At 37.6% G+C, this 10,612-nt stretch overlaps 1 pseudogene; it reads left to right on the top strand.

Annotated features, from left to right (window-relative positions):
* Positions 1 to 3,863: 3,863 nt before the first annotated feature.
* Positions 3,864 to 9,920, top strand: LOC116560388 (annotated as a pseudogene).
* The last annotated feature ends 692 nt before the right edge of the window (positions 9,921 to 10,612 follow it).

Here is a 10,612-nt window from a genome sequence, read left to right as displayed (position 1 = left end):
ATAGAGGTTTTTAAATCAACTTTCTCAGTATCATGAAAAAGACAGGAAAAATATAATAAGGCATGAAGTATTTAAACAAAAGGATTAACAAATTTGACTCAATAAGACATATGGTTTGTTGCAACCCACAACCATAGAATGCAAACTGTTTTCAAGAAAACCCAAAATATTTATAAAAACTGACCAAAGAAAATCCCAATACATTTTAATTATTCGAATACTACAGAAAATGTCTGATCACAGTAGAATTAAGGCAGAAATTAATAACAATATCTTGCCATAATTTTGGGAAATTAGTAAATATAATTATTTTTAACCCATGGTCAATGAATAAATAATAAGAAAATATTTTTAATGAAAAGATAGCTAAGAGTCTACATATCAAGGCTATGAAAAGCAACTAAAGTTAGAAATTTCCAGCTTCAATTTTATACATGAGAAAAAAATAGGCCTAAAAAATCAGTAAGCTCTGAAAAGCAATAAAGGTAAACTAAAAGCAGATAAAACGAAATAATAAAAAGAACAAATATCAATGGAATAGAGTCCAATGTAAAAGAAAGAACTGGCGAAGCCAGAACCTCGTTCTTTGAAAAGACAATAAAATTAATAAACCCCTAAGTAGAATAACCCGGAAAATAAGAAATAAGACAAAGGTTAAAAAAAAAAAAATCAATTTCAGAGAGAGAAAACATAATACCGTCAAAGATCCTACAGACATAAAGCTATATGCTATGGAAAACATGCCAATAAATTACAAAGATGTAAATAACCTCCTAACTGGTTAAAAAAAAAAATCCATATTTAAAATATTACCACAAGGAGAACTGGCTGCAGTAGCCTGAAGGGTGAACTCTATCAAACATTTAAGGTTATCAACTCAATTGGAATGTCAAGATACTCTACAAATACTTGGAAAAACAAAACTTACAGACCAATTCCATTTATAAACCTAAATATGGAAATACTAAAGTTTGCAAACTGATTTAGAAATATATAAAAAGGACAATGAAGTTTATTTCAGGAAAACCATATTAGATATATTTTTTTAAAGCAGTCACTATGGTATGCTACATTAATAAAAGAAAAATCTTATAATTATCTCAATAGGCCAGAAAAGCATCTGATAAATTTAAGCATTTGTTCATGATTATAAACTCTTAGCAAACTTTTTTTTTTTTTGCAGTTTTTATTTTTACTTTTATTTTTTTTCCCATTTATTTATTTATTTATTTATTTTTGAGACGGAGTTTCACTCTTGCTACCCAGGCTGGAGTGCAATGGCGCGATCTCGTCTCACCGCAACCTCCGCCTCCTGGGTTCAGGCAATTCTCCTGCCTCAACCTCCTGAGTAGCTGGGATTACAGTCATGCGCCACCATGCCCAGCTAATGTTTTTTGTATTTTTAGTAGAGATGAGGTTTCACCATGTTGACCAGGATAGTCTCGATCTCTTGACCTCGTGATCCACCTGCCTGGGCCTCCCAAAGTGCTGGGATTACAGGCGTGAGCCACCGCGCCCGGCTTTTCCATTTATTTTATGCATTTTAGGTTTTGGGGTACATGTGAAGAACATGCAAGACTGTTGCATAGGTACACATGTGGTAGTGTGATTTGCTGCCTTCCTCCCCATCACCTACATCTGGCATCTCTCCCTTGCTATCTCTCCCCAACTCCCCACCCCCCGCCATCCCTCCCCTATTGCCCCTCAACTGACCCCAGTGTGTAGTGCCCCCCTCCCTATGTCCATGTGTTCTCATTGTTCAACACCCATCTATGAGTGAGAACATGCAGTGTTTGATCTTCTGCTCTTCTGTCAGTTTGCTGAGAATGATGGCTTCCAGGTTCATCCATGTCCCTACAAAGGACACAAACTCATCGTTTTTGATGGCTGCATAATATTCCATGGTGTATATGTGCCACATTTTCCCTGTCCAGTCTATCATCGATGGGCATTTGTGTTGGTTCCAGGTCTTTGCTATTGTAAACAGTGCTGCAATGAACATTCATGTGCACGTGTCCTTATAGAAGAATGATTTATAATCCCTTGGAAATATACCCAGTAATGGGATTGCTGGGTCAAATGGAATTTCTATGTCTAGGTCCTTGAGGAATCGCCACACTGTCTTCCACAATGGTTGAACTAATCCACACTCCCACCAACAGTGTAAAAGTGTTCCTATTTCTCCACATCCTCTCCAGCATCTGTTGTCTCTAGATTTCTTAATGACTGCCATTCTAACTGGCATGAGATGGTATCTCAATGTAGTTTTGATTTGCATTTCTCTGATGACCAGTGATGATGAGCATTTTTTCATATTTTTGTTGGACTCATGTATGTCTTCTTTTGTAAGGTATCTGTTCATATCCTTTGCCCACTTTTGAATGGGCTTGTTTGTTTTTTTCTTGTAAATCTGTTTTAGTTTTTTGTAAATTCTGGATATCAGCCCTTTGTCAGATGGGTAGACTGCAAAAATTGTTTCCCATTCTGTTGGTTGCCGATTCACTCTAATGACTGTTTCTTTTGCTGTGCAGAAGCTTTGGAGTTTGATTAGGTCCCATTTGTCTATTTTGGCTTTTGTTGTCAATGCTTTTGGTGTTTTGGCCATGAAGTCCTTGCCTACGCCTATGTCCTGAATGGTTTTGCCTAGATTTTCTTCTAGGGTTTTTATGGTTTTATGTCTTATGTTTAAGTCTTTAATCCATCTGGAGTTAATTTTAGTGTAAGGTGTCAGGAAGGGGTCCAGTTTCTGCTTTCTGCACATGGCTAGCCAGTTTTCCCATTAATAGAAAGAAACCTTCTTAATGTAAGGAAGGGTAATTACAGAAAACTTGTAATATTTAAAGTTGTTTTCACTTAGTGGTAAAAGTTGAAAATTTTACTTTGAAATCAGGCTCAAGACAAGTACACCTGATATGACCACTTCTTTTCCACATTGATCTAGCAAGAAAAATATGCAAGAAGCAAAGGTATAAGAATTGGAAATGAATAAATAAGCAAACTGCCACTGTTAACAGTGGTCTTGATTCTATAAGTAGAAAATCCAAAAGAAAATGCAAATAAATTATTAGACCTAATAAGTGAATTTAGCAAAGTGCTGTTTAGTATTGCTATACAAAATTAAACTGCATTTCTATGTACCAGGAACAAAATGCAGAAAACAAAATTAAAAGATTTTATTTAAAATACATTAAAATATGTATGCAAAACACTGTGAAAGACTGAACAAAATGTTAAGAAACCTTATTAAATTGAAAGATGAAATATTTTAATTGACCAGAAAACTTAACGTTTAAAAAATCAATCTCTCCAAATTGATCTATACGCTAAAAGTAGTCACAATGAGAATTGAAACAGATCTGTGTTTCTCGTTTTAGGGAACTGGACAAGTTATTTCTATAATTTATATAAAAAGGCAAAAGATCAAGAATAGCCAAGATTATTTGGTTTCTGCTCTTGAAAATTATCAGTGATCTCTAAGAGTTAATTTATGTGGGTAAAATGTATTTATATTTATTATATTAGGCATTAAAATGAGGAGTTTAAAAATATTTGTGATAAATTGGTTTTAAAATAATTATAATGAATACATTACAACAAAATAGCATATTTTAACATATAAAAATACTATATTTTTCAAATAAAATATATAACAGTGGCCCTATTTGCATTTTTGCCAATCTCTTCAAAATCTGGTTTAATGGACTGAATTAAATCTGCTGCATGTGCAATTTGGTTGAAGTATATAAAGAAAATTCAGCCTCACATATATAAAGCTAGTGCTCGACTTACAACCACGATTGGTTCCGACAGACCGGTCGTAACATGATTTGGTTGTAAGTTGAGTAGGCTATATGCATGCGGAGATGGTAGTGCTGCCGGAAGCTGGTCCGCACTGTCGTACGCCCAGCTGGGCAACGTCTGTGCTGCCAGACGCGGAGCAGTCGTGGCTAGCAATTGTGGTCGTAAAGTCGAATGGTCATAAGTTGCATAGGTCGTAAGTCGATCAATACCTGTATGTAGTTGGAAAGGATGAGATCAAGGGCCCCCTGACTGGGTTTTGGGTCCCTCATAGGCTTTGAGAACCAGTGACAACAAAAATCTTAAAACGACTATGAAGTGATGACCTGCTTTACTTATTATTTTTTATCTTATTTCAATAGGTTCTGGAAAATAGGTTGTGTTTCGTTACATGGATAAGTTTTCTAGTGGTGATTTCTGAGATTTTGGTGCACACATCACCGAAGCAGTATACACTGTACCCAACGTATAGTCTTTTATCTCTCAACTCCCTCCCAGCCTTTCCGCCAAGTCCCCAAAGTTCATTGTATCATTCTTATGCCTTTGCACCCTCATAGCTTAGCTCCCACTTTGTGAATGGAACATATGGTGTTCGGTTTTCCATTCCTGAGTTACTGCACTATGAATAATGGTCTCCAATTCCATCCAGGTTGCTGCGAATGCCATTATTTCATTCCTTTTTATTCCTGAGTAGTGTTCCACACTACTACAATTTCTTTAGCCACTCATTCATTGATGGTCATTTGGGCTGATTCCCTATTTTTGCAATTGCAAATTGTGCTGCTATAAACATGCGAGTCCAAGTATCTTTTTCGTATAATGACTTATTCCTCTGGGTAGATACCCAGTAATGGGATTGCTGGATCAAATGGCACATCTATTCTTAGTTATTTAAGGAATCTCCACACTGTTTTCCATAGTGGCTATACTAGTTTACATTCCCACCAGCAGTGTAAAAGTGTTCCCTTTTCACCACATCCATGCAAACACCTATTTTTTTTTTTTTTAGTTATGGCCATTCTTGTAGGAGAAAGGTAGTATCGCATTGTGGGTTTGATTTGCACTTCCCTGATCATTAGTGATGTTGAGCATTTTTTCATGTTTGTTGGCCATTTGCATATCTTCTTTTGAGAATTGTCTGTTCACATCCTTAGACCACTTTTTGATGGGATTGCTTTTTTTCTTGGTGATTTGTTTGCATTTCTTGTAGATTCTGGATATTAGTCCTTTGTCAGATGTATAGATTGTGAAGATTTTCCCCCACTCTGTGGGTTGTATGTTTACTCTGCTGATTATATCTTTTGCTGTATAGAAGCTTTTTAGTTTAATTAAATCTCATCAATTTTTATTTTTGTTGCATTTGCTTTGGGGTTCTTGCTTGTCAAGTTTTTGCCTAACCAAATGTCTCAAAGGGTTATTCTGTTTTTCTAGAACTTTTAAGTTTTTAGGTCTCAGATTTAAGTATTTGATCCATGTTGAGTTGATTTTTGTATAAGGTGAGAGATGTGGATCCAGTTTCATTTTTCTATGTGTGGCTTGCAAATTATCCCAGCTCCATTTGTTGAATAGGATGTCCTTTCCCCCACTTTATGTTTTTGTTTGCTTTGTCAGAGATTAGTTGGCTATAAGTATTTGGCTTTATTTCTGGGTTCTCTATTCTGTTCCATTTGTCTATATGCCTATTTTTATACTAGTATCATGCTGCTTTGATGACTATGGCCTTATAATGTAGTTTGAAATCGAGTAATGTGATGCCTCTAGATTTGTTCTTTTGGCTTAGTCTTGCTTTAGCTATGTGGGCTCTTTCTTCAGGATTGCTTTCTTCATTCTGTGAAGAACGATGGTGCTATTTTGATGGGTACTGCATTGAATTTGTAGAAGGCTTTTGGCAGTATGGCCACTTTCACAATATTAATTCTACCTGTCCCTGGGCATGGGATGTGTTTCCATTTGTTTGTGTCATCTATTATTTCTTTTAGCACTGTTTTGTAGTTTTCCTTGTAGAAGTCTTTCACGTCCTTGGTTAGGTATATTCTTAAGTTTTGGGTTTTTTTTTACAACTATTGTAAAATGTGTTAAGTTCTTAATTTGATTCTCAGCTTGGTTGACATTGGTGTACAGTAGTGCTATTGATTTCTGTACATTAACTTTGTATCTTGAAAATTTGCTGAATTCAATTATCAATTCTAGGAGCTTTTTGGATGCAACTTTAGAGTTTTCTAGGTATATGATGATATCACTGGCAAACTGCAGCAGTTTGGCTTTTTCTTTACCAATTTGGATGCCCTTTATTTCTTTCTCCTGTCTGATTGCTCTGGCTGGGACTCTCAGGTCGAATGCTTTCAACTTTTCCTCATTTATTATATGCTGGCTATGGGTTTGTCATAGATGGCTTTTATTACCCTAAGGTGTGTGCCTGATTTTGCTGAGGGTTTTAATCATAAAGGGATGCTGGATTTTGTCAAATGCTTTTCCTGCATCTCTTGAGATGACCATGTGATTTTTGTTTTTACTCCTGTTTATGCTGTTTATCACTTTTATTGACTTGCAGATGTTAAACTATCCACTATCCCTGCATCCCTAGTATGAAACCCATTTCATCATGATGAATTATCTTTTTGATATGCTGTTGGATTCAGTTAGCCAGTATTTTGTTGAGGATTTTTGCATCTATGTTAATCAGGGATATTGGTCTGCAGTTTTATTTTTTTATGTCCTTTCCTGGTTTAGGTATTAGGATACTGGCTTCAGAGAATGATTTAGGGATAATTCCCTCTTTCTCTATCTTTTGGAATAGTTTTCGTGGGATTCATACCAATTCCCCTTTGAATGTTTGATAGAATTCGGCTGTGAATCCATCTGGTCCTGGACCTTTTTTTGTTGGCAATTGTTTTTTATTGCCATTTCAATCTCTTGCTACTTGTTATTGGTCTGTTCAGAGTTCCTATTTCCTCCTGGTTTAATCTGGGAGGGTTGTATATTTCCAGAAATTTATCCATCTCTAGGTTTCCCAATTTGTATACATAAAGGTGTTCATAGTAGCCTTGAATGATCTTTTGCATTTCTGTGGTATCAGTTGTAATACCTCCCATTTTGTTTCTAATTTTATTTGGATCTTCTCTCTTTTCTTGGTTAATCTCATTAATGGCCTATCAATTTTGTTTATCTTTTCAAAGAATCTGCTTTTTGTTTCATTCATGTTTTGTACTGTTTTCTTTGTTCATTTCAATTTCATTTAGTTCTGCTCTGCTCTTGATTATTTTTCTTCTGCTGGGTTTGGGTTTGGTTTTTCTTGTTTCTCCAGTTCCTTGAGGTTTGACCATAGATTGTGTACTTGTGTTCTTTCAGACTTTTTGATGTCTGAAAGACATTTATTGTTACGAACTTTCCTCTTAGCACTGCTTTTGCTGTATCCCAGTGGTTTTGATAGGTTTAGTCACTATGATTCTTCAAAGAATTTTTTAAATTTTTAACCTGATTTCATTATTGACCCAAAAACCATTCAGGAGCAAGTTATTTATTGTCCATGTATTTGCATGAATTTCAGGGTTCCTTTTGGAGTTGATTTCCAATTTTATTCCACTGTGGACTGACTAAGAGAGTCACTGATATAATTTTGATTTCATTAAATTTATTGAGATTTGGTTTTTGGCCCATCATATGGTCTATCTTGGAGAATGTCCCATGTGCTGATGAACAGAATGTATCTTCTGCAATTGTTGGGTGGAATGTTCTGTAAATATCAGTTAAGTCCATTTACTCTTGGGTACAGTTTAAGTCCATTGCTTCTTGGTTGGCTTTCTGGGTTGATGACCTGTATAGTGCTGTCAATGAAGTACTGAAGTCTCCCACTATTACTGTGTTTCTGTCTATCCTATTTCTAAGGCCTAATAGTAATTGTTTTATAAATTTGAGAGCTTCAGTGTTACATGCATATATATTTAGGACTGCGGTATTTTCCTGTTGGGCTAGTCTTTTTATCTTTATATAATGTCTCTCTTCATTGTTTTTTATTTAACTGTTGTTGTTTTGAAGTCTGTTTGCCTGATGTAAAAATAGCTACTCCAGCTTGCTTTTGGTGTCCATTTGCATGGAATATCTTTTTCCATTCCTTTGCTTTAAGTTTTAATGAGTCCTTATGTGTTAGGCCAGTCTCTTGAGGACAGCAGATACTTTGTTGGTAAATTCTTACCCATTTTGCCATTCTGTATCTTTTAAGTGGAGCATTTAGGACATTTATATTCAATGTTAATATTGAGGTGTGGGGTACTATTCTATTCCTTGTCCTATTTGTTGCCTGAATACCTTGTTTTGAGTTTTTTTATTGTTTTATAGGTCCTGTGAAATTTAGGTTTTAAGGAGGTTCTATTTTGTTGTATTTTGAGGATGTGTTTCAAGATTTAGAGCTCCTTCTAGCAGTTCTTGAAGTGCTGGCTTGGTAGTGGAGAATTCTATCAACATTTGTTTGTCTGAAAAAGACTGAGACTGTAACTTTCCTTCATTTATGAAGCTTAGTTTCACTGGATACAATATTCTTGGCTGATAGTTTTTTATTCAAGGAGGCTAAATATAGGACCCCAATCCCTGCTAGCTTGTAGGGTTTCTGCTGAGAAATTTGCTGTTAATCCAGTAGATTTTCCTTATAGGTTACCTGATTCTTTTGCCTCACAGCTCTTAAGATTCCTTCATCTTGACTTTAATAACCTGATGACTATGTACCTAGGTGATTATTTCTCTGTGATGAATTTCCTGGGTGTGCTTTGAGCTTCCTGTATTTGGACATCTAGTTCTCTAACAAGTCCAGGGAAGTTTTCCCCAATTATTCCCTCAAATAAAATTTCCAGGCTTTTAAATTTCTCTTATTTCTTAGGAACACCAATTATTTTTAGATTTGGGTCATTTAATATAATTGCAAACTCCTTGGAGGCTTGTTCATTTTTTTTTAATTATCGTTTCTTTGTCAGATTGGGTTAATTTGAAAGCTTTATTTTTGAGCACTAAAGTTCTTTCTTCCACTTGTTCAATTCTATTGTTGAAATTTTCCACTGTATTTTTCATTCCCGTAAGTGTGCCTTTCATTTTCAGAAGTTGTAGTTGTTTTTTATTTATGATATCTATTTCTCTGGAGATCTTTTCATCCATATCTGGTATTATTTCAAAAAATTTTTTAAGTTGGTTTTCACGTTTTCCTGGTGCCTACTTAAGTAGTTTAATAATCAATCCTCTGAATACTTTCCCTGGCAATTCAGAGATTTCCTGTTGGTTTGGATCCATTGCTGGTGAGCTAGTGTGATATTTTAAGGGTGTTACAAAATTTGTTTTGTCATATTATCAGAATTGTTTTTCTGGTCCCTTATTTGAGTAAACTATGTCAAAGGAAAGATCTGGGACTCAAGAGATTCTGTTCAGATTCTTTTGTCCCATGGGGTGACCCCTTCATGTGGTGCTTTCCCCCTTCCCCTAGGGATCGGGCTTCCTGAGAGCAGGACTGCAGTGATTTTTATTGCTCTTCTGTGTCTAGCCATCCAGCAGAGCTACCAGACTCTGGGCTTATAGCGGAAAGAGTCTGCAGAGTCCTGTGATGTGATCCATCTTCAGGCCTCTCAGCCACGGATAAAAGCACCTGTTCTGGTGGAGGTAGCAGGATAGTGAAGTGGACTCTGTTGAGTTCTTGCTTGTAGTTTTGTTCAGTGCACTGGTTTTCTCAAATGCTGGTTATGCTAGAAGTGAAGCTGTCCCCGGGCCGGCAGGCCGCCAGCAAGTGGACCTGGCCAGTGTGCTGACCCCGGAGATCATGGCTCCCATCCTCGCCAACTCGGACGTCCAGGAGCACCTGCTTCCCTACTTGCCATCTGGGGAGTCACTGCCACAGACCGCAGATGAGATTCAGAACCTCGCCCCAGTTCCAGCAGGCCCTGGGCATGTTCAGTGTGGCCTTGGCCTCAGGGCAGCTGGGCCCCCTCATGTGCCAGTTCGGTCTGCCTGCAGAGGCCGTGGAGGCTGCCAACAAGGGTGATGTGGAAGCGTTTGCCAAAGCCCTGCAGAGCAGCGCCAAGCCCGAGCAGAACGAGGGTGACGCAAAGGACAAGAAGGACGAGGAGGAGGACGTGAGCCTGGACTGACCTGCGTGCCATCCTGGCCCGTGATTTCGGCAGGCACTCGCAATGCACGGCCCCCACCTGTCCCACCCATTCATAATAAAGTCTTTGCTTTTACCTGCCCAAAAAAAAAAAAAAAAATCTTCAGGACTTCTGGTTAGCCAGGATGTTATAGACAGTGGTATTAGCTATTGTTTTCTCCCTTCTTGGAGCAGGGTTGTTCTGTTGTGAGTTGCTGTAATGGCTTTAGTTGGTTGGCCTCCAGCCAGAGGGTGGCGCTTTCAACAGAGCATCAGCTGCGATAATATGGAGGGATACAAGTTTTCCCTAAGGTCACCTGGATAAGTAGTCAGGTCTCTCAGGTCATGGGCAGAGCCATAGAGCTCCCATGAGTTTATGTTTTGTGTCTTCAGCTACCAGGGTGGGTAGAGAAAGACCATCGGGTAGGGACAGGGTTAAGAATATCTGAGCTCAGACTCTCCTTGGGTGGGGCTTGCTGCAGCCACTGTGAGGGATTGGGAGGCTGATTCTCAGGCCAATGGAGTTATGTTACAATGGGGAGTATGACTGCCTCTGCTGCTTCGCATAGGTTGCCAGAGATGTGAGGGAAGCTGGCAGTGACAAGCATCATCCAGCTCCCAAAGATTCTGCCCAAGAAAATTCAGGCTTAGTTGAAATTATTACAAAGTTCCACTGGCAGTCTCCTTCTCCCTGTG

This window comes from Sapajus apella, unplaced genomic scaffold, assembly GCF_009761245.1.
Source record: "Sapajus apella isolate SASKATOON/1434 unplaced genomic scaffold, GSC_monkey_1.0 scaffold26, whole genome shotgun sequence".
Taxonomy (NCBI): domain Eukaryota; kingdom Metazoa; phylum Chordata; class Mammalia; order Primates; family Cebidae; genus Sapajus; species Sapajus apella.
Note: the sequence above shows the minus strand (reverse complement) of the source record. Positions and strands in the feature narration are given on the sequence as shown.